Source organism: Schistocerca americana, chromosome 4 (genome assembly GCF_021461395.2).
Source record: "Schistocerca americana isolate TAMUIC-IGC-003095 chromosome 4, iqSchAmer2.1, whole genome shotgun sequence".
In the NCBI taxonomy this organism is placed as follows: Eukaryota; Metazoa; Arthropoda; class Insecta; order Orthoptera; family Acrididae; genus Schistocerca; species Schistocerca americana.
This window is the reverse complement of record NC_060122.1, coordinates 274489704-274514564: the sequence shown is the minus strand read 5'-3', so window position 1 is coordinate 274514564 and position 24861 is coordinate 274489704. Positions and strand designations below refer to the sequence as shown.

Here is a 24861-nt window from a genome sequence, read left to right as displayed (position 1 = left end):
TCAAAAAATTAAATAAATAAAGCTGTATTGCAAAACTTTCCTAGTGCCCTTTGTACAATCATTTTCTCTTTGGTTGTTCACCTAGCTACAGTAGCACCTCACAATGTGAGAAGATGTTTGATTACCTGCTCTCTCTCTCTCTCTCTCTCTCTCTCCCCCCCCCCCCCCCCCCCTCCTGGCAGATTAAAACTACATGCCACACTGGGACTTTGACTAACATCAGGTGGGACCGATGGCCTTTGGATCTCAAGAGATCACATTTCACGGCTTCAACAGCTCCCATACTATCACCTTACAATGTGCTTCAAATCAGTACTGCACCACAACTTTATTTCCAATAACTAGTACAAATAATATTAAATCCATTGTGGTAAAAAAATTGCATTCTTTGGCACGTTTCTGTTTCTTTATGATAAAAACTCTGCAATCTTTACCTATACATTATGTTGTAATTGAGCTGTAAATTACTCAAAGTGCTTCATTTTAATGGGAGATAGGCAATGCTCCGAATACATGGAAAACTGCATAACAAAACACACCAAACCCTCAAACTGAATATTACAGAATGATTTCAATTTCTGCATCCTCACTGGTACCTCACATAATTCTCTCACTGGCCTTCCAAAACTAATGTCTTGCAAACCTACATACTATAGATGAAAAAAATGTTCCCATGCAGTTGCACTGTTACTGCTTACAGGCTACTTCATGTCAAATCAAACTCACAACACCACAGACAATACTGAAAACAGGAAATTCTAGTAAGGGAAAAAAAACATTTTAATTTACACCTGGTTTGCAAACTCAAGAAATAACTGCTTTCTATCTCAAAGAAGTTATTCTTTTAATCAACTACTGGTATGCATGTTTAAATGGAGCCAAAGAAATGAGAAACATTTTTAATACCAGAGCTTATTGTTGTAAATACTTCTCTAATGGGATTACATCCATTACATTAATACTTATTTGAGAACTTTGATGTAGATTCAACCATTCAATTGAACATCTAAAACAGAACAGACTACTCAAGTAACTGCAGGTGCTGCCTGACTACATATACAGTCTTGACACCGCAACTACTACTTTATGAACTTGTCTTGACTGCTTAATAGGATGTGGTGTGAGAGCAAAAGGAAGAAGCATTGCCCAAAACATTGGCTGCCTTGTGGAGAAGAGCGGAGCAGCAAAAACAAGTTACGGCCTTCGCATGCAGTATTGGTACTATTCCATCAGCGTTTTGTTTTGAGCAACAACTAAATTAGAATTTAAACAAGGTAATAACAAATAGTAAAACGTTAACATGAGGATATGAAGGGGGTAGATGGGAACTGCATCACTTCATAGACACAATGGTTACTACAATGCTACAAACATTATTGCTACTGTTACACCTGTAAAGCTGTTAGTGGCTGGACACAGTTCTTTAAGCCTAAAAACTTCAGACTTCTTTAGACTCTTTAACTAGGAAGGTCAAACATCAACAATGATACAATTTGTTTTTAATTGTATTCAGAGTTCATTGTGCTTATTTACAATGCAGTCAACAGTTTAATGTGATAAAAGAGTTCTGAATAGTCCATCTGTAGACCACAGTGTGCATTGAAAAAGAAACAGTCAGTAAAACAATGGTGGGAATTAATATTTATAATATGCTTTTTTGTATCAGTTTGTTCAGTATCACAATGGGTACAAAACCTGGGTCTTAAACTACACCCTAATAAATCAAAAGTGACCCTTGTACAGGATGTTTGGATATTTCCAGTAAAAACTTTTAGGAGTCCTAGTGGGGAGTGAGTACATAATATTCTGAATAGGAACCCATGTCCAGAAATGTACCATTTCCATTCTAAGGCAGTTTCAATTTAGGTGTTTAACTCATCCACTTCTGCTTTAGGAATTGAACTAAGTGTGATGCAGTAAAATCGTTAGGTAACAATTCGAAAGAAAATTTAAGAAAACATCCATTTATCACTTAAGCATATCATTTTACATTGACACTGAAGCATTACCTGTTTACATTATTCCAAAACAAAAAAGAATCCAGCATACTGTATGTACAGAATAGTACCGGTGCATTACAACAATGCCTCAATGTGGCAACCACCAAGTTTGTTAGAGACATTGTACCTACAAATCATGATCACATACACAGGCACGCACGCACGCACACACACACACACACACACACACACACACACACACACACACACACACAATATCCCACCTGGTGTCTCTTCAATTTCTACTGCAGTGGCCTGAACTCTTGCCAGCAGATCTTCCTCAGTGTCTATACAAGAGTTTCGTAAATTAAACTTTGCAAATGATCCTACAAGAAGTACTCCATAGGAGTTAAATCTGGCAATCACAGCAACAATGTGGTTGGACCACCTCTACTTATCCGTCTTTCACCATATCTGTTTGTTGAGATGTCTTCGATCCGCACATGACAAGTGAGGTGGTGCACCATCATGCTGAAACCACACTTCCTGACAGACATTCAGTTGCAAATCTTCCAAGAACTGGTCCAATACATTTTGTAGGAAAGTCAAGTATGCAGGACCAGTTAGGTTGAATGGAACGAGGTATAGCCTAATCACATGACCGTCCAGAATACCTGCCCACCAAACCCGTACTGAAATCCCTGAATGTGTGTGACAAGGGTTTTCGTCTGCCAAGACATGGCTGTTTCAGTGCAGGAACCACATGCAGTAGGCAACACATTTTAGAAAATCAGCTGGGCCCATACCATGTTCCCATTGTACGTGGTACGGATATAATTGTAGCTCATAAGAATGTCCCAGATAATACTGTGACTAACACCCAATGCACATGTAACTGCTTTAGCACTCCAAAGGTTCTCTTCAATGTGATTCAGTATATCATCTTCATATTCGGGCATGCAGTGTAGTCATGGAACATCACAGTCTTGTCTCCTCACGGTGCGGGTACTTATTTCTCAGAGCCACTGCATAACTTGGACAAAAAGTTTGTGCAACAGCATGCTTTACTGAGGAAAAGTTCATGATACAATGAACTAGCAGCTCTAGCCTTACCTCAAGCTTTACCACACACAAGAATAAAGTATTTCAAAAAATGTACTGAACCATGTTTACTGTATTGGAAACGCACAGGCATTGAATAGCTTTCACATCGGTGACATCAGGCAATCACCTGACATAATTCTGACTACCCTACCACATAGCAAGACAAGTAACTCAGACTTTTCTGTTTCCTTCACCAGATCTGGATACATTACACATCTGAATTGAAACCATCTTAAAACAGAAAATGTACATTTCTGAACAGAGGTTCCTATTCAAAATATTATATACCCACTCCCCCTCTACAAGTCCTAGAAGTTTGTAATGGAAATTTCTGAACACTCTGTATTGTGCTGGAAGCTGATCAGTGAATGCTTACCAAATAACCCTGTGACGAAACGCACCGCTCTTCTTTGGATCTTCTCTATCTCCCCTGTCAACCCGACCTGGTAAGGATCCCACTCTGATGAGAAATACTCAAGTATAGGCCGAACGAGTGTTTTGTAAGCCACCTCCTTTGTAGATGGACTACATTTTCTAAGGACTCTCCCAGCGAATCTCAACCTGGCAGCTGCCGTACCAACAATTAATTTTATATGATCATTCCACTTCAAATCGTTCTGTACACATACTCCCAGATATTTTACAGAAGTAACTGCTATCAGTGTTTGTTCCACTATCATATACTCATACAATAAAGGATCCTTCTTTCTATGTATTCACAATACATTAAGTTTGTCTATGTTAAGGGTCAGTTGCCACTCCCTGCACCAAGTGCCTATCCACTGCAGATCATCTTGCATTTCGCTGCAATTTTCTAATGCTGCAACTTCTCTGTATACTACAGCATCATCCGCGAAAAGCCGCATGGAACTTCCGACACTATATACGAGATCATTTATATATATTGTGAAAAGCAATGGTCCCATGAAACTCCCCTGTGGTATGCCAGAGGTTACTTTAACATCTGTAGACGTCTCTCCATTTAGAACAACATGCTGTATTCTGTTTGCTAAAAATTCTTCAATCCAACCACACAGCTGGTCTGATATTCCATAGGCTCTTACTTTGTTTATCAGGCGACAGTGCGGAACTGTATCGAACACCTTCCGGAAGCCAAGGAAAATGGCATCTACCTGGGAGCCTGTATCTAATATTTTCTGGATCTCGTGAACAAATAAAGCGGGTTGGGTCTCACACGATCGCTGTTTCTGAAATCGTTGTTGATTCCTACAGAGTAGATTCTGGATTTCCAGAAATGCCATGATACGTGAGCAAAAATCTGGTTCCAAAATTTTACAACAGATTGATGTCAGAGATATAGGGTCCACAGGGGGCTGGTTCACCAGGGGCTGAATCGCACAATAACCCTGGGTTCGACGTAGGGCGGCGGAGGGGTGAAGTGGACTGCGGTAGTCACTGTGGGGTTGTGGACCACTGCGGCTGCGGCAGGGACGGAGCCTCTCCGTCGTTTCTAGGTCCCCGGTTAACACACAATACAATACGTACAACCTGACACTGATCCAAAATCATGCTGTATTCAAGAAGACGTTACACCTCTGATCTTTATCATCACAGCTTCCCCCTCCACTTCTCCCAGCTGCCTCCCTTCTGTCCATGTGAACCAGTGTTTCTGTCAACAGCTTTACCTTATGTCACGATCAGGGTCAACGGCAGTCAAGGTGGTGTTTCTCTACTGCTCACAGGTTGACAACATATAAGTTTTGCCAGAAAATAAACTATTCCCCATTTTTCACTATGATAACAAATATTTCACTTTTTTTCAAATATGTCACAAATTATGGCAGCACAGCTTCAATTAATAAACTTGGTTGTTAAAATAGTTTCTGTTGCTTGCAAATGTGTATAAGACTTCAGAGGTTGTGGTATATTGACATGAGAATGTAATAATACTCTCATGTCTCTTACTTCAAAACAAGTCATCTGTCCGTTGCTCTCTCATTGGTTGCATAGACCCAGCAGCTGGCACACCCACTTTCCTTCACATTATACCTCATGGTGAGCACTTAAAAATGTTATGACACTCCTGGGAACAGTTTTGACTTAACTCTCGTATATGCCTTTTGTCAGATGGGTGATGCAGCTCTTCAAATATAATCACCCTCATTTTTTAAATATGTCTGGTATCCACATCTAGCATTATGAAGACAATTTTTGTGGTTCACAAATTATTAAACAATTTACCCAACTAATTGCATTTCATCTTTTACCTATTTATTTCTACAAAGATACACAGATTTATCATCACAAAACCCCACCGAGGACTAACTTAAGACCAGTCTAAAACTGATGGAAGACTAACACAGTACTGACTGAATCTATGTGGCCACTGCTAGTGTGACCTATTATTGAGTACTGCTCAAATGTTTGGGGTACCCATCAAGTTGGATTAAAGAAAGAGACAAGCAATTCAGAGGCAGGCTGCTAGATTTATAACCAGTAGGTTCGAACCACAAGTATTAGAGAGATGCTGCAGGGACTCTCTCCCCTTATGTAGCCCTACCATAACCACATTTCTGTTTCAATATTATTCCCATTCAACAAGGATGTTGTGTAATTAATGAAATTGATGTTAACAACACTGCAGTTATTGTAATAACTATATGAATGGTGACACACTGATCTATAGCACAGCTTAGAAGGTTACAGTTCGAGAAATGGTGATGCCAACAAAAATGAGTACAAACCAAAGGTTGTGGTAACATTGATCTGTTGCATAGGCTGAGGTCCATACAAGATAAATTTAGAAAAACTGTAATACATAATTAACAAGTCTCCCACAAGTATTATAGTAAATACATTGTACAGTCATTATAAAAAGTATGAGGATAAACCACTATGTGATTCATATAACAGTACTATAGTGTTTTGCTTCAACATTAAACTTTTAGAGCAAAAACAAGCCAGAAAGGCAACAGTCCGTAATAAAAACTATGTGGGGTGGCACACTAGTTAAGAGACAAGACTCATCTGGGAGAGCCATGGTTCAAACCAATATCTTTTGTTCAGATCTAAAATTTCTGTATTTCATCATCAGCTGCTTAAGGGAAATAAAGGTAAGGTTACTTTTATAAGGATACGGTAATTGTATAATACCTATTAATAGTCAATGAATTTAAGTGACAGAAGCCATATCCACCACTTTAATTGGTCTCTACGGTACACAGATCTGTGAGAAAATTACGAGTATTACCCTAATTTAATGAAGTAAATAAATCACACAATATTGTACAAATGAATAAAAGTGTGACTTCATTAATACTTGTTCCAAACACCATGAATGCAACATTTTGTAATGATGTTAAATGCATCTGTTTAACGTAAGTTTTCTTTACATGATATATATTTTTTTATTTGCAGTTACTACTTCATATCTAAAAATTCACCTATTCAGGAGAAGGAGTTGTATTCAGAAATTCTTTTAACTTGTTTTTAAATGTTGGTTGGCTATCTGTCACACTTTTAAAGCTATTTGGTAAATGACTAAAGATTTTTTGGCAGCATAACACACCCGTTTCTGTGCCAAAGTCAGATTTATTAACCAGAATAGTGAAGATCATTCTTTCTTCTAGTGTTGTAGCTATGCACTTTGCTATTATTTTTGAACTGGGATGGATTATTAATAACAAACTTCATAAGTGAATATATGTATTGTGAAGGTACTGTGAATATCCTGAGATCCTTAAATATATGTCTGCAAGGTGATCCAGGGAGGGCTCCAACTATTATTCTCATTATACACTTTTGTACAACAAATATTTCTTCTCTTAGTGATGAATTACCCCAAAACATGCCATGTCAAAGAAGTGAATGAAAATAGGCATAGTACACTAATTTATTGATATGTTTATCACCGAAATTTTCAATAACTGTTATAGCATTAGTAACTGAACTTAACCATTTCTGCACTTTATCAATGCGTTTTTTCACGTTCAGTTTCTCATTAATACACACATTCAGAAATTTTGAATATTCTGTCTTAGCAACAGACTTCTGTTCAACGTCTATGTTTACCAATGTTGTTATGCCATTCACTGTACAGAAATGTATATACTGTGTTTTCTCAAAACTTAGTGAGAATCTATTTGCAGAGAACCACTTAATAATTTTCTGAAAGACATTGTTTACAATTTCCTCAGGAAATTCTTGTTTGTTGGGTGTAATTGCTGTACCTGTATCATTAGCAAAATGAATTGTCTTTGCATCTTCATGAAAACAGAGATGTACGTCATTAATATATATGGCAGTCATACATGTGGCTTACAGCATAGTTAATTACACAAAAAATGACTATTTGGCAATATTCTTTTCGAATTATTATTTCTCTGTGTTCAGGTAATGTGGAATACCATCTTTTACATGTTTTACAATATCGGTATATAAATAAAATTACTATAGCAGAAACATACCTTGGTTCAAGTAGGGAATTCTTTAATACTATGGCGTCAAATTAGTGCTGAACTGTGTGTAAAAATCTGCAGATTCATAATTATGACAGCAGCAACCCTGCAAAATAAGATAATTATATTTTATACTGATGTTAAGTTTTTATGTTTCTACAGTAATTGTTGTTCAAGGGGCATGCATAAGCCTCTAGTGTTAACTGTTCTGGTACGTGTACATAAACTTGCTTGAGGTTTCAATATATGAATCTCTACAGTGCCACTGTATCACATTTTGCAAATTCAACAACCTGCCCACAGTAACCAGCAGCCACTACCTGACGGAGACATTGGGGTTTTTACATAACTTAATCCAGAGGCGGAACAGAGAGCCATATATTGAACAGATTCGCGAGAAGGACTAGAGGGTCATCAGTCTGTTTCACTGCAATTTAAAAGTCTACAGTTCCTGCTGATTAGAACGTTCAGTATATTAAGTGTTTTAATGAAACGTGTTCCATACTGATAGTGCGAATACTCTCCAATGGAAGAAATCCGAAAACTTTCAGCTGCAGCGCATCGCTAACAAAACACATTACTCTGAAGACACCGAATATAACACCCACAATATCCGGAATTTCTTATAGGCCTAATACAGCGATAAGGTATAATAGTATTAATCAAGAAGAGTGATGTGTTAGTACACTTTCTCCCGCTACAACACCAACGCAGATATATCTCTTATTCAAATTTATGCCGCCGTAGACAAATTAAAAATTCGATACGTACATAACGGGTTAACATCTTAACACAACGCGCAAAATTTCTAGCCTGATGCAACACGCTTGTCCTTGGTGGCGCACACTGTTACCAAGAACGATAACATGCATGCAGTTATCAATTCCATTCTTGTCCTTTCGACCTAGTAACCTAATTAATATTCCGATTTTGTAAACAATGCATTTAGAAGCGAAAAAACTAAAATAACTTACGAAACTTACGGATACAGCGCTCAAATAAAATCATGTTCGCGTCAGTTGTTTCTACCTAGTTTCCGCGTTTAGAATACTGTCATTGTGCTACCGATCAAATACCGTGAACAAATGGTCACTAGCACTATTCACACACGGTGATGAAAGAGTTGATGTGACATTAGTCACAGGATTTCTTATCGGACAACAAACACCGGTTGGGAAATTAGTCATCCCTGTGTCACAGGGAACTTGAGCTGTCATTGGGACCAAGGATGTTTTATTCTGCGTAAACTGCGCTGTAGTGGACCACTAGCGATATGGTATAGCGTCTTTGGCTAGCCGTATAGTGTGGAAAAATCTTTTTCCACTTCATGATTACGTTGAGGCAGTAGGGGTAGCGAAACAACAGCTGTGATAGCAAAAATAGGGCTTTTTATCCTCAATGATTTGTTTCAGTCACTACAACCCAACCGTAGAAGTTGCAACCTTGAAGCCATCTGCTTTACTAGTATCTTGGTTGATGGGTGATAATGTTAACGCGCGGCTGCAAAGTTATGTAATATAAGGAAACCTCTGTTATTATTACCAGGCAGGAAGGCATCACTATATTCAGAATTAAGAGTTTGTTTTCCTGCCTCAATGCACCCACTACATCATTCAATGTTATTCGCGCAGTTTCGTTTGTAACACCATTGAAGTGCCCCTAACTGCTATTAAAATAAAAAGAAAAGAACGCTTGCCCAGTTGCCTACGAAATTTGTTTAGATTATTAGGCTACTCTTTTATTACCACATCAAGTCATTACTGAACAAATAGCGTCAATATTGCAATGCAGGCATAATAGAGTTATGCAACTGCATACAACAAAAGAGAAGTACCGTACGTGAATTAAACATAGGGATGGGTAAAGTGGGGTAAGATTGAAACAAAATAATTTTGATGAAATGAACATCGAAATTTTTGCTTGCTCATGATGGTAGTTCCTCAGTATGTAGAAAAACAAGCGTACACAATTTGGTGCTTGCCCGAGTATTGTTGCATTTTAGTCCTTTCGCCTTCGATTTTTGTGGTAAACAAATTTCAAGATTAGTCCAAAATGTTATTACCAAAAATTTCAGAACATGCGTTTGATGAATGTATGAACAGTGGGCTATCTTCTTGTCATATATCGTTTCATCTAAATACTATACATTCCCAACAATTTTGGTTTCATATCGATAGGAACAGGAGAAACAAGACTTTTGGTCAGGTGAATACAGGGTTATAAATACAAAATCAAATAGGGGTAATGCAGGAGTAGGTTTAATAATGAATAAAAAAATAGGAGTGCGGGTAAGCTACTACAAACAGCATAGTGAATGCATTATTGTGGCCAAGATAGAAATGAAGCCCACGCCTACTGCAGTAGTACAAGTTTATATGCCAACTAGCTCTGCAGATGATGAAGAAATTAATGAAATGTATGATGAGATAAAATAAATTATTCAGGTAGTGAAGGGAGACGAAAATTTAATAATCATTTGGTGACTGGAATTCGACAGTAGGAAAAGGAAGAGAAGGAAACGTAGTAGGTGAATATCGATTGGGGCTAAGAAATGAAAGAGGAAGCCGCCTGGTAGAATTTTGCACAGAGCATAACATAATCATAGCTAACACTTGGTTCAAGAATCATAAAAGAAGGTTGCATACATGGAAGAAGCCTGGAGATACCGACAGGTTTCAAATAGATTATATAATGGTAAGACAGAGATTTAGGAACCAGGTTTTAAATTGTAAGACATTTCCAGGGGCAGATATGGACTCTGACCACAATCTATTGGTTATGAACTGTAGATTAAAACTGAAGAAACTGCAAAAATGTGGGGATTAAAGGAGATGGGACCTGGATAAACTGAAAGAACCAGAGGTTGTACAGAGTTTCAGGGAGAGCGAAAGGGAATGATTGACAGGAATGGGGGAAAGAAATACAGTAGAAGAAGAATGGGTAGCTTTGAGGAATGAAATAGTGAAGGCAGCAGAGGATCAAGTAGGTAAAAAGATGAGGGCTAGTAGAAATCCTTGGCTAACAGAAGAGATACTAAATTTAATTGATGAAAGGAGAAAATACAAAAATGCAGTAAATGAAGCAGGCAAAAAGGAATACAAACGTCTCAAAAATGAGATCGACAGGAAGTTCAAAATGGCTAAGCAGGGATGGCTAGAGGACAAATGTAAGGATGTAGAGGCTTATGTCACTAGGGGTAAGATAGATACTGCCTACAGGAAAATTAAAGAGACCTTTGGAGAAAAGAGAAGCACTTGTATGAATATCAAGAGCTCAGATGGAAACCGAGTTCTAAGCAAAGAAGGCAAAGCAGAAAGGTGGAAGGAGTATATAGAGGGTCTATACAAGGGCAATGTACTTGAGGGCAATGTTATAGAAATGGAAGAGGATGTAGATGAAGATGAAATGGGAGATATGATACTGCGTGAAGAGTTTGATAGAACACTGAAAGACCTGAGTCGAAACAAGGCCCCAGGAGTAGACAACATTCCATTAGAACTACTGACAGCCTTGGGAGAGCCAGTCCTGACAAAACTCTACCATCTGGTGAGCAAGGTGTATGAGACAGGCGAAATTCCCTCAGACTTCAAGAAGAATATAATAATTCCAATCCCAAAGAAAGCAGGTGTTGACAGATGTGAAAATTACCGAACTATCAGTTTAATAAGTCACAGCTGCCAAATACGGATGCAAATTCTTTACAGACAAATGGAAAAACTGGTAGAAGCCGACCTCAGGGAAGATCAGTTTGGATTCCGTAGAAATGTGGGAACATGTGTGGCAATACTGACCCTACGACTTATCTTGGAAGATAGATCAAGGAAAGGCAAATCTATGTTTCTAGCATTTGTAGACTTAGAGAAAGATTTGACAATTTTGACTGGAATACTCTCTTTCAAATTCTGAAGGTAGCAGGAGTAAAATACAGGGAGCGAAAGGCTATTTACAAGTTATACAGAAACCAGATGGCAGTTATAAGAGTCGAGGGGTTTGAAAGGGAAGCAGTGGTTGGGAAGGGAGTGAGACAGGGTTGTTAGCCTCTCCCCAGTGTTATTCAATCTGTATATTGAGCAAGCAGTAAAGTAAGCTAAGGAAAAATTCAGAGTAGGTATTAAAATCCATGGAGAAGAAAGAAAAACTTTGAGGTTCCCTGATGACTGTAATTCTGTCAGACAGCAAAGGACTTGGAAGAGCAGTTGAACGGAATGGGCAGTGGTTAAAAGCAGGATATACGATGAACATCAACAAAAGCAAAACAAGGATAATGGAATGTAGTTGAATTAAGTCGGGTGATGCTGAGGAATTAGATTAGGTAATGAGACACTTAAAATAGTAAAGGGGTTTTGCTATTTGGGGAGCAAAAAAACTGATGATGGTCAAAGTAGAGAGGATATAAAATGTAAATTGGCAATCGCAAGGAAAGCGTTTCTAAAGAAGAGAAATTTGTTAATATCGAGTATAAATTTAAGTATCAGGAAGTCGTTTCTGAAAGTATTTGTTTGGAGTGTAGCATTGTATGGAAGTAAAATGTGGACAGTAAATAGTTTGGACAAGAAGAGAATAAAAGCTTTCGAAATGTAGTGCTACAGAAGAATGCTGAAGATTAGATGGGTAGATCACATAACTAATGAGGAAGTATTGAATAGAATTGGGGAAAAGAGGAGTTTGTGGCACATCTAGACTAGAAGAAGGGATCGGTTGGTAGGACATGTTCTGAGGCATCAAGGGATCACCAATTTAGTGTTGGAGATCAGCGTGGAGGGTAAAACTTATAGAGGGAGACCAAGAGATGAATACACTAAACAGATTCAGAAGGATGTAGGTTGCAGTAGGTACTGGGAGATGAAGAAGCTTGCAAGGATAGAGTAGCATGGAGAGCTGCATCGAACCAAACTCAGGTCTGAAGAGCACAACAACAACAACACCGAAAATGGCCCCATGGCCTTTGGGGCAAGTATGGACAGTTAAAGAGGGATGAGAGTGGAGAGTGGAGAGTGCTTACAGTTAACCCAGTCCTGTTGTAAAACAGACTCTATCTTTTAGTTACATAACTTCACTTTTATAAATCATTTTAAGTAAATTATCTATATTGTACATGGTGAGGAATACATACCCACAAAACTGTCATGGCTAATATTAATGAAGAAAAAGTTCAGAGAGCGTTGAAAGAAGTTTTCATCAAAAAGGAGAGTAGGGCCTAGCTAAGCAGATGTATTGTACAAAAGACAATTGCCTCCTCATACTTCTGGACAACAATGCGATTCACATCAGCATTGATATTAACAATATGAGCAGGGATACTGGACTCACTGTACCAACATTGTTCTCATAGGCTGCAGCCACTAAATATCATTGTATTTGGTCTGTTTAAGGGGTCCCTAAGAATAGCAATAGCTGACTGGATGAGAATGTGTCTTGGTCGCCCAGTCACTATTTCAGAGATCACTGTGTCTGATGGGACACAGTAGCATTTCCACTCTCCTTTATCCCCCTGCACTAACCCTAACCAAATACGTCACATCTGGCTTCAGTGTGCCTGTATTGTGGCCAATCAATAAATTGACATTCAATGAAGAATATTTTAGGCCATCAGAAGTAACTGAGCAGCCAGGAGCCTCTAAACTGAGATGTGATACACTTCCTACTGTGGAACCTGCAACTTTGTGTGATGTTGTACCTTCCACTTCAGGTCCAAACCTAATTGAAATACTGATTCTTGAAGACTAGACCATTCTTAAGAGCTGTGAGGGTATAAGCAAAATCAAGGTAAAATAAATCTTCAGTTTACACTAATGCTCCAGTCAAAGATGAATTGGAAGCAGCAGTGGGTGGCAAAACAGGACCAGCTTTATAGAAAACCTCATTCCTGAGCAAGAAGTAATTGAAAGTTTCAGCAGAAAATAAAACCAGTGATGATATAGACAATGAATCAGAAACCCTTTCATTCAGTACACTGCAGTCTGAGGATGAGAGATGCTGCGAAAGAAAATACAGTTGGGAAAGGGGAAACGTATGTTACCTATCTGCAGAAAAAGGTTCTGGATTTATATTCACTATTGTGCCAGGTAAGTCAGTAGTGAGAATGTCTGATATTACCTGTCACCTAGCTTCCACAAAAACAACTTTCACACAAAGGGGTGGGAGGATCCTGCTGTTTAGTGTTATTTTTGAAATGCGCAATACTTGTAAAGAAACAAAAATGATAGGGTAATTTTGATATGTATGACATTTACTAAGAAATAAATAAACCTTATTTCTTTTTTCTGGGAGGGGGGGATTTGGCCTCATTTTGCATTTCTATCAAAAATATACAGTGTACTTTTATCCCACACAATTTCAGCCAGTGCCCACACTTACCCTGCTATGGGGTGTATGTGGATAGATTGCAGGTATCTTGCCCCCTTTTTTTTTTTTTTTTTTTTTTTTTTTTTTGATAGATTGCAGTTTTTTATTTATATATATATACCTGGTGGTCAGAATGATGAAGACACCAAGAATCCCTTTAGTGCTTCTCTTAATGTAAAAACCAGTGGATCCAAAAGGTATTAATTCTATTAGTCTGCCTTATAGTGCCTAATTTTAAGGTTGGTAGACACGCTGTAGCTTAAGGGGAGCTGGAACGCCGTATCCCAACAATGTTAAATTTAGTGACTTGGCTTCCCTTGTATTTCAGGAACCGCTGTAGCCATTGACATGAAACCTTTACAGGACATTAAACTTTATGTTCTGAGTCTACTGAACTACAATAATTGCATTTCAGCCACTGCTTTCGGAAATACATTTTTTTAATTACATGGTTAAAATTTTGTGTACCTTTTTTATGTTATCCTAAATAATTTTAATTATACATTACATTATGGTCTTATCTTAGTTCAATAGACTCAGCATATGTATGTTATTACTCCATGAAAATTTGAATACTGTACTCAAAGTGGTTTCTGAGATATGGAGGAAAATGCAACAGAAAATGTTAACTTTCAGAAGTGGCTTCTAAAGTTTCAAAAGACTGTAACTCACTTTATATAGGCTTAATTTTTTATTTTTAGTCACTCAGAAGCATCCTGCACCATACTGTATATCACCCTCTTGATCTTTTTCCAAGTTTTTTCTTCTTTCTGGACTCCTTAGTGGCCAATTGTGCTGCTCACTCTGCTTTATCAATGTGAACCTTGTCCATCTGTACAAGTTCTCTGATGCAGTTTGCTCCAGAATTAATTCTCATATGCTGTAGCACTTTCACCCTGCCAATGTTGCCATCATTAAAAGCAATAACAGCATCACTGACCCCCCACTTAAGTGTCTTCAACCCACAAAAACATTTTTTGGTGGGCGAGTCCATATAAGATTATTGAATGACTCATTGGGATTTTGAGTCTGAATTTCAGAATTTGCCAGGTCTCTGTAAATAGGTTTTATGATATCCATGACTGCTGCTGGGATGGAATTGCAGTAATTGCACCATGAATCGAATCCAGGAGGGCAAAGGTGATGTACTGGTTTTTCATCAGTTGACAGTCTGTGGAAGAAGGTAGCCCATACTGCCTGCTTCATTTTCAACAAACCCTCAGTATTATTTCTAATGGCCATCCCATAATACTGCTGTAGTTCATAAATCATTTTGTCTGTCAGCCTGCCTCTTATGGTTTTATCATCAGAAAGTTTCTTGTCTCTCAGACTTTGTTTCAACTTTCTCAACCTGGTGCCCATCCTCTTCTGGACATGACAAATACAAACACGTAATTTAACATATACAACACAGCAGTCCACAGCCTTCTATATAAAAAATTACTGATACTAGATCTTGAAGTAACACACATAAAAATTTTAACATTTTCAACCAGTGTGGATTATATTTAAAAAAATACATAAAATACTTCCCATGTGAGCTTATAAGTGATATATATATCGTTTTATTTGGAAAATTGCAAATTTTATAATGAGATAAAAATCCGAAAACATGAAAAAAATGTTTTTTCCTAACTCCCCTTAATAACAAAATAAATAATTTAATTCTGTATTTAGTTTAATTGCAACTTCAACTCAGTAAAGTTTGAATACTTGTTATTGGGTGAGATTATTCTAAATGACTAAGGAAATGCAGAAAAATGACAAGGCCTAAGATCCAAAGTTGTGTTATTTTCTAGACAAAATACACTTATTTCCAATTTTATTTTAAAAAGCTACCTCTTTATTAATGATATTATGAACACTACCATTAACTGTTTAGCAAACTGTACATTTTATGTTAGAACAACAGCAGACTGAAAAAGAAAATATACTGCTACCGGACTGTGTGTGGCATGTATTGTGATTTGATTTCATCTAAATACTATATATTCTCAACAATTTTGGTTTCATATCGAATATGGCCTTCTAGGACCAGCATGAATGGTCAAAGGTTGTTTGACCTGTGGGAGAGTGTCACAGAGATGCTGAAGAGAGTGAGCTAGCTCTTGAAGATGCATGTCATTGATTTTCTAATTTATTTTGACTATTACTAGTTAGTATCTTTCATTATTGGGTGAAATCAGTAATTTTTTCATAATAATAACTTAAATTCTATTGTTGACATATAAACAATTATAAATTCTGTAATAATTGTAAACATACGGAAGACGAAATGCTAGTATTCTTAAAGCATCTATTTGGCTCTAGTCGGAAACATGTTAGCAAAGCCAGCCCTTAATTAATTCCAAAGTAATACGTTCAGTATCCTCTGTTGGTCGCTATTTGATACACACTTGAGCAATATTCCAGAACGGGTCACACAAGTGATTGGTAAGCAATCTCCTTTGTAAACTGATTGCACTTTCCCAGTATGCTATCAATAATTAGACGACTACCATCTGCTTCACCCGTGACTGAGTGCATGTGATCATTTCATTTCATATCCCTACAAAGTGCTACACTGAGATAGTTGTATAAGTTGTCTGTTTCCAGGAATGGCCGATTCTAACTGTGACTCATTGATATTATAGTTATAGGATACTATTTTCTTTTGTTTGTGAAGTGCACAGTTTTGAACATTAAAGCAAACTGTTCATATTTGCACCACTTTAGAATATTATCAAGGCCTGACTGAATATTTATGCAGTTTCTATCAGACAATGCTTCACTACAGATAATTGCATCATCTGCTAAAAGTCTGAGGTTACTATTAGTATTGCCCACGTGGTCATTAATATACATGGACAGCAAGCATCGTGTATGATACAAATAACAGTATGGCCACAATGAAACAAAGGCTATTCTTCTTTCACATGCGAGTGGGCAGCAGTTGAGAACATAAAAACAGACATTGAGACAGTCCAGGTACTGACACAAGCAGTTGCAAATATGAACACAATATGAGAGCGAGAGGCTGCTACACTGCTCTTTTAGGGAGGAGGGCTCCAGTAGACAGCATGGCAGATGCCATCCTGTGTGCACAAATCTACATCTGCAAACATACTCTGCAAGCCACTGTATCATGCATGGTGGAGAGTACTTTGTACCAGTCAAGCCTTTACGTTTCCTGTTCCACTCTCAAATAGAGCAAGGACAATAGACCTGTCTATACACCTCCATATGAGCCCTAATTTCCTGTATTATCTTCATGGTCCTTATGTGAAATGTGTGTTGGTAGTTCTGCAGTCAGCTTCAAATGCTGATTGTCTAAATTTTCTCAGTAGTGTTCCTTGAGAAGAATGTCACCTTCCCTTGAGAGACCTGTATTTGATTTCCCAAAGCATCTCCATAATCCTTACATGTCATTTGAACCTACTCGTAACAAATCTAGTAGCCCAACTATGAACTGTTTCAATGCCTTCTTTTAATATGACCTTGTGGGCACTCCAGACTTTTGACCAGTACTCAAGAATATTTCACTCTAGTGTCCTATATGTGTCTCATATACAAATGAACCACACTTTCTAAAATTATCCCTGTAAACTAAAGTTTACCATTTGCCTTCTCTCTCACAATCCTCATATGCTCATTCTACTTCATATCACCTTACAGTGTTATACTTAGATATTTAAATGAAGTGGCTGTGTTAAGCAGGACACTACTAATGTTCTATCCAAACATTATGGGTTTGGTTTTCCTATTCATGTGCATTAACTTACATTTTTCTACATTTAGAGCTATCTGCCATTCACCACACCAATTGGAAATTTTATCTAAGTCACCTTGTTTTCTCCTACAGCCACTTAACTTTGACACCTTCCCGGATACCTCAGCACCATCAGTAAACAACCACAGATTTGGAGTGGCTGAAATGAAATGAAATATATGAAATGATCATATGGCATTGATGGCCAGGAGTCCCCATATGGGGAAGTTCAACCACTGAGTTGCAAGTCTTTTCAGTTGATGCCACATTGGGCAACTTGCATGTTGATGATTATGAAATGATGATGAGAACAATGCAACACCCAGACCCCGAGTGTAGAAAATATCCAACCCTGCCAGCAATAAAACCACTCAACTAAAGAGGCAGACATAGCCACAGCTGTTGTCAAAAGAGAGTGGATAATGTATGGAAATTTAGAGAAAGCATTGAAAACAAACAACCAGGAAGAATTTAGGAAGGGTTCTGTGAAATCGATATGGATGCACTACCATAGGTGCTGTGGTGCAGGCCGCAGAGAGACCATCACGTATGAGACTGCCCGACGGGAAGCAAACTGAGAGCAGGCCGAGGCAAGATGTACAATGTTACCATTGATGCCACGCCAAAACATGAGCTGACAGGCCAAACCCTTGTTATGTAGAAGCTGAAGCATGTTCCACTGTAGGGTGGTCAGGATCACAACCTAGGGTACAGCCCATTTTTAGCTAAGAAATACAGAAAGTTGATGACTGAGGGCAAAATAGTTATGCAAAGGATGTGTAAGAAATTCAAATCCACAGAGGTAGAAACTGAAGCTTCATGTGAGATTGTTTGGGCAAGACTCAGTGTCAGGGATGGGCATAAAATGATAACTGGATCCTTCTATCACTCACCCCACTCATCTCTTGATATAATTTAAGACTTTAGAGAAAACCTCAGTTCCCTTGTACATTACATCCCCCGGTCATACTGTAATCATCAGTAGCTGCAGTTTGTAGTGAGAATTTTTTATGGTATCATCACAAGGAAAGGAAAATTGTGTCATAACTACATCTCCAAGTAAGCCTAATGTTAATACTTTAAGAGAGACTAACCGAATCAACCACCCCAAATCTCCAGCCAGTGCTAATAAATTTGCTGTTTTCCATCAGAACATTCAAGGCTTATTAAGTAAACTAGATGAGCTATCCATTAACATTTTAGATAAGGACTTTATTAATAATGCTGGTGTAATCTGTTTTAGTGAACACTTTATGAAACTTGGTTGTGACACACTGCAACTGAATAATTACAACCTAGCAGCTCTTTACTGTAGACATTCTTTAGATAATGGTGGAGTGGTGATTTACGTTAAGAACAAAATAGCTTATAGATCTTTAGACTTGAGTGAATACTGTATTGATCAACATTGTGAGGTTTGTGGAGTTGTAAACTGTACTGATTTATCTGAAATTACTGTCCTTTCATTTTATAGGGCTCCTGCAGGCAAAATCTGTATTTTTCTAAAACAATTAGAATCTCTGTTAACTCATCTCTTTGCAGAAACAAAAGATATTATAATTGAAGGTGTTTTAATGTTGACTTTCTTGCAGATAACATGGGAAGAAATGACGTATCACATTATTATTATTATTATTATTATTATTATATTTTTTATTTTTTATTTTTTATTTTTTTTTTTTAAGAGCACTGGGGGATTTTTCCCACTAGAGTCTCAGCTAATTCTACAAGTCAAATTGACAACATCTTCTTAGACAGCAGTAGAATTCTAAACATATATTGAATGGGCTCTCAGACCATGATGGTCAACTACTTTCAACTGATAATGTAAGCCTCTTTGTAAGAACAATTCCTGCAGTAAAACTTTCAGAATAATTAACACACAGTCTATCATTAGCTTCTGTAATTCTCTACAAGAAGTAGACTGGGACCAGTCTGAGCTCTTTGACAACATTAATGACAAGTACAATGCTTTTCTAAATGAATTTATCTGCCTATTTGAAGTGGCCTTTCCTAAAAGGACTGTCAAATCCAAACACGAGACCCACTCTCATAAAAACTGGCTAACACTGGGCATTAAAACGTCTTGCAGAAGAAAAAGGAATCTGTATGCCTCACTCAAATCCAGTTATAGTGTAGAAAAGGAAAAACATTACAAACTATACTGCTCTATCCTTAAAAAGTGCTAAGAAGGGCAAAGAGTATTTCTATAAAATCAGAAATTGATGTTTCTAATTACAAAATTAAAACCATATGGGGCATAATAAAAAGGGAAACATGTAAAATTCCTGCTGCAGAAAACAATAGAAATTAAAACAAATGATACCATTCATGACAATGTTGAAATAATCACTGACATTTTTAACAACCACTTTCTGGTGTCAGCAATACAAACTGGAAAAACATGTTCTGTTAATGAAACCATGTTATCCACTCAAAAAGCTATTAATAAAAAAAAACCAAGCAAATTAAAGTGTCTCCTGTCACAGTACATGAAATTGAGAATATGATTAGAAAGATGAAGAGCAAGAATTCTGTTGGCATAGATGGTATCTCTTCAAGATTACTGAAGGAGTGCTATAAGTCGATAAGCAAAATACTGTGCCACATATTCAATGAATCTATTCAGCACGGGATTGCTCCTGAGAGACTAAAGTTTGCTATTGTCAAACCTCTCTTTAAAAAAGGCAATAAAGCCGACATTACGAACTATTGGCCTATCTCCCTTTTAACAACCTTTTCTAAAATTCTTGAGAAATTGTTTCAGAAAAGACTTATTGAACGCCTCGAGCATTATAAGGTATTAAACAGTAGCCAGTTCGGATTTCAGCAGGGTGTATCAACAGAACAAGCTATTTTTTCCTTCATCCATCAAATCTTAGAGTCTTTTAATAATAAATTATCTCCTGTTGCTATCTTCTGTGACCTTTCTAAGGCCTTTGATAGTGTTAATCATGAAATCCTCTTAGCAAAGGCTGAATATTATGGTATAAGTGGCTCAGCTGGCTCATGGATTAAATCCTACATAGCTGGAAGAAAGCAGAAGGTCATGTTGAACGACTCTGAGGGGTACTCTTGTGTCATCTAGCTGGGGCTCTATTGGTTGTGGTGTTCCTCAGGGCTCTGTACTTGGCCCCCTTCTCTTCCTCATCTTTATCAATGACCTTCCCTTGCATACTAGCTTTAAAACTCACTTTACTTTTTTTGCTGATGACACCCCTATCCTCATCAACAAAACTCCCAACCTCAATCTCGAGGAATCGGCAATATTGTCTTTAGTGAAGTGTGTAATTGGTTTGTAAATAATGGGTTATCACTAAATGTTAATAAGACCCAGTTTGTACATTTCCAAGTAAGGAAAAAAGTTGAGGATATATAAGTATTACATTGAATGGTAGAGAGTTACTACAAGTTGTGTCAACCAGGTTTCTGGGTGTACACATTGACAACAGTCTAAAGTGACCTGAACATATTTTGCACCTCCACAAAAAACTCAGCTTAGCAACATTCGCTGTGTCGTATTATTTCCACTGTATGTGACCGAGACACCACAAAAACTGCTTATTTTAGTTATTTCTGTGCATTATTGCTGTATGGCATAGTTTTCTGGGGTAATCATCCACTATCCAAAAAAATATTCATTGCCCAAAAGAGAGTTATTAGGATAATGAGCGGAGTCCAGCCTAGACATTCTTGTAGGAACCTTTTCAGAAAATTAGGGATACTGACAAATGCGTGCCAATATATCTACTCCCTGGTATGTTTCATTGGTAAAAATGGACAATCGTACAAAACCAATGATTCATACCATATCCACAATGCCAGGAGGAAGATGGACGTCCATTATGAATCAAAAAACTTTACTATTGCCCAAAAAGGAGTCGATTACATGAGCTGCAAGGTGTTCAGTGCTCTCCCACCATCACTGAAATTACTTATCCATGAGCTTCCCAAATTTAAACAACAGCTCCAACAGTATTTATTAGATAATTCCTTCTATTCAGTAGAAGAATATTTCAGCAGAGTTAACTATAATTGATTTTTTCATTTACTAATTTGATGTGCTATTGTACATTACGATACTCACAATCACTGTTATCATTACTGTGTATTTCATTTAGCTATTAAGATCTACCATATTTTTTAATGTAATTTTTTCTATACCTGTTAATGTGTATTTTGTCTTATACCAGATATTCTCTTGCAAGAGGTACTTTTATGTATTCCTTTTGTATTATTTGTAATAATTCTGACACGTTCTACATCCATGTGATTTTTGGGATATAAATAAATAAATAAATAATCATCCAACAATTAATTGGAGAAATTACAATTTTGTTAATGGTGGGCACGATAAGACATCCTGTGAAATTTTACTAAATGCTTTCTCTGAAAACTACCTAGAACAGGTCGTTAGGAACCCCATTCACGATAGAAATATATTGGATCAACAAACAGACCTTACCTCTTGGAGGATGTCCACATTGAAATTGGGATCAGTGAACACAACACAGTTGTGGCATCAATGATTACCAAAGCACAAAGGACAAATAAAACAAGCAGAAAGATACATATGTTCAGTGAACTAGAAAAAAACAGTAGTGTTATATACCAATGAGGAATCTGAAACTTTCAGCACAGGGCAGGAGCATGTAGAGGAATGGCAGGAAAACTCCATGGTATATATTCACTGTAAAGAAACTTATAAAGAAACAGAGATTACTGCATAATGGATGTGAAACAAAACCTAGGACTACAGACAGAGAGATTCTGAATGAAATGCATTTGGCTGTCAAGAGAGCAATGCATGATGCCTTCAATGAATACCGTAGCAGGATGTTGTCAAGTGAGCTTTCGCAGAACACCATGAAATTCTGTAACATGTAAAGGCAACAAAGTTAATATCCAGACCATAGCAAATGAGGCAGGACTGAAATTGAGGGTAAGAAAGCAAAAGCTGAAATGCTTAACTCCATTTTCAAATGTTCCTTTACAAAGAAAAACCCAGGAGAATTGCCCCAATTCAATCCTCATACCACTGAAAAGATGAATGAAAAAAGGATTTGTGTCAGTGGTATTGAGAAACAACTGAAATCGTTAAAACTGAACAAAGCTCCAGGGCGTGATGCAGTCCCTGTCAGATTTTATTCTGACTTATTGGCTGATTTAGCCCCTTTTCTAACATTTATCATAGATCCCTCAAATAAAGAACCATGGTCATTTAATGGAAAAAAGCGAAGGTCAAACCTGTCTGCAAGAATGGTAGTAGAAGTGATCCACAAAACCGGTGTCCAGCATCCTTGACATCGGTTTGTTGTAGAATCTTATAACATATTCTGAGCTCAAACATAATGAGATAGCTTGAACAGAATGACCTGAATGCCAACCAGCTTGGATTTCTAAAACATCCATCATAAGGAATGCAATGTGCACTTCTCTCACATAACATACTGAAAGTTTTGGCTCGGAGTAATCAGGTGGATGCTGTATTTCTTGGTGTACGAAAATCATTTAACTCAGTACCATGCCTACACTTATGTCAAAAGTCTGATGATGGAAATTTGTGACTGGATTGAGGACTTTTTGGTAGGGAGCACACTGCAGGGGTGGAGCATCATTGTCAGATAAAGAAGTAACTTCAGGTGTGCCCTAGGGAAGTGTGTTGGGACCCGTGCTTTTCATGTTGTATGTTAATGATCCTGCAGACAATACTAATTGTAAAATGAGGCTTTTTGCAGATGATGCAGGGTTCTACAGCATGGTTGACCTCCACCAGGTCACAAAGAGGAAACGGGTGCCAGCCTACTTATTTGTAGGCCCCATCTGGCACAAGAAGAACAAAGACATCTTCCATGTCTGGATGCTGATGCAATTCGAAGTCAAAATTGCGTCGGACATGGAAAAGTGTAATAGACTCAGCAGTGTTTCTCCTGCCAGCAACTGGGCTATGTAGCAAAGTATTGCCACAATGCTGAGGCATGCACAAATGCACGTGAGTGCACGACATGTGTGCCGTGCCTGCTCCCAGCCACACACAGCCCCAGTGATATGCATTAACTGTGATGCCAAACATGTGCCCAGCTTTCACAGCTGCCCATCCATGATGGGTTGTGGAAAGAAGCTCAGACACAGACACAGAAAGGAGGCCCACACAACCAAACCTCCTCCCCCTGCTCTACCACCAAGTCCATGAGCACTTGCCCACAAGAGGTCGATGCCAACATGACGACAGAGCATTCGGCGATTCCTTAAAGGATGGTGGGGACTACCAGATGGCTATTGGAGCAGTTCATAGCTGCCTTGATGACAGCCATAGAAGAAATCCTCCAGCTGGTGAATTCTGCTACCACCAGATCTGGGTTACATGCTGCTCCCATGATGGAGAAGCCGAAAAACCCAGATCAAAGAAGACTGCAGCCAGCACCCCTGGCGCTTGAATGTCTGCAAAGTGCCTGCAAAGGTGCACAAAGCAACCAACAGATGTGTCAACACCTGTCTGCTCCAAAAGTCAGACAGAGCAGCTGCTACCAGGTACTCCCGGCACTATCCGCGTCACTGAGCAACAGCTCACCTCACACGCCACAGGACCCAGGAGGGTGACCATGAAAATACAAGCCAAGCAGACATCACCCATGTCACCTGAACAGCAGGGAAATGATGGGGTGCCATTCACCTTCCGCACCAGTTAGGTGTTGCCTCAGGATAGGGTGGAGGCTTCCACACAAGAGATGCTTGCCTTCCCAACTACACCACACTGGGCAACTGGGATAAACAGCACAATCAAGAAGAGAATTCAGATGAGAGGGCCAGCGTTTCAAGCAGATATTGCAGTTGCTCCCGGATGCTGCTCACTTGCACAATGAGACACTGAAAGAAAAACATAAAACAAAGCCTTCACAGGCTCGGAACCCTACCTAGTGACAGCTGGTTGGCAAACTTGCATGTTTAAATTGTGGCCCTGCCCCCCAAAGTGGAAAAAAATATAAATTGTGTCCCAGCAGCACAACCTAACCCTGATTCATACACTAGTACATGGAAAATTGGCAAAGCTGACAGGCCTGTTTTTTTTTTTTTTAAAAAAAAAAAAAATAATAATAAGAGGCAGTGCTAGCAGCTGCTTTCCAAGAGCCCATAATGAGAAATTCTTCAACTGCATGTTGCACCTCCATATCTAAGTGAAAACTGGGATCACAACCCGAAGTGACCAGCCACCTGTGGTCAGGAGAACACCACCATCAAATATTGAAAGGTAGTGACACAGGGTGAAATAATTTTGCAATGCATCAGACATGCTGACAGGAAGCCT

General features: G+C 38.2%; 1 protein-coding gene across 4 annotated transcripts in view; it reads right to left on the bottom strand.

The window, feature by feature from the left end:
* The window catches only part of LOC124612727 (major facilitator superfamily domain-containing protein 12-like), a 61158-nt gene extending 52497 nt beyond the window's left edge, over nt 1–8661 (bottom strand). Inside the window, exons 1-2 of one of the 4 annotated variants that reach the window (XM_047141096.1) lie at nt 8437–8661; nt 7472–7568 (exon numbers count right to left, since the gene is read on the bottom strand). The gene's annotated coding sequence lies outside the window, so the exon portion shown is untranslated. Of the gene's footprint in view, nt 1–7471; nt 7569–7967; nt 7995–8233; nt 8301–8436 lie in introns of those variants that run through there. The other 3 variants (XM_047141095.1, XM_047141097.1, XM_047141098.1) reach the window with 3 other exon arrangements.
* Between the last annotated feature and the right edge of the window lie 16200 nt (nt 8662–24861).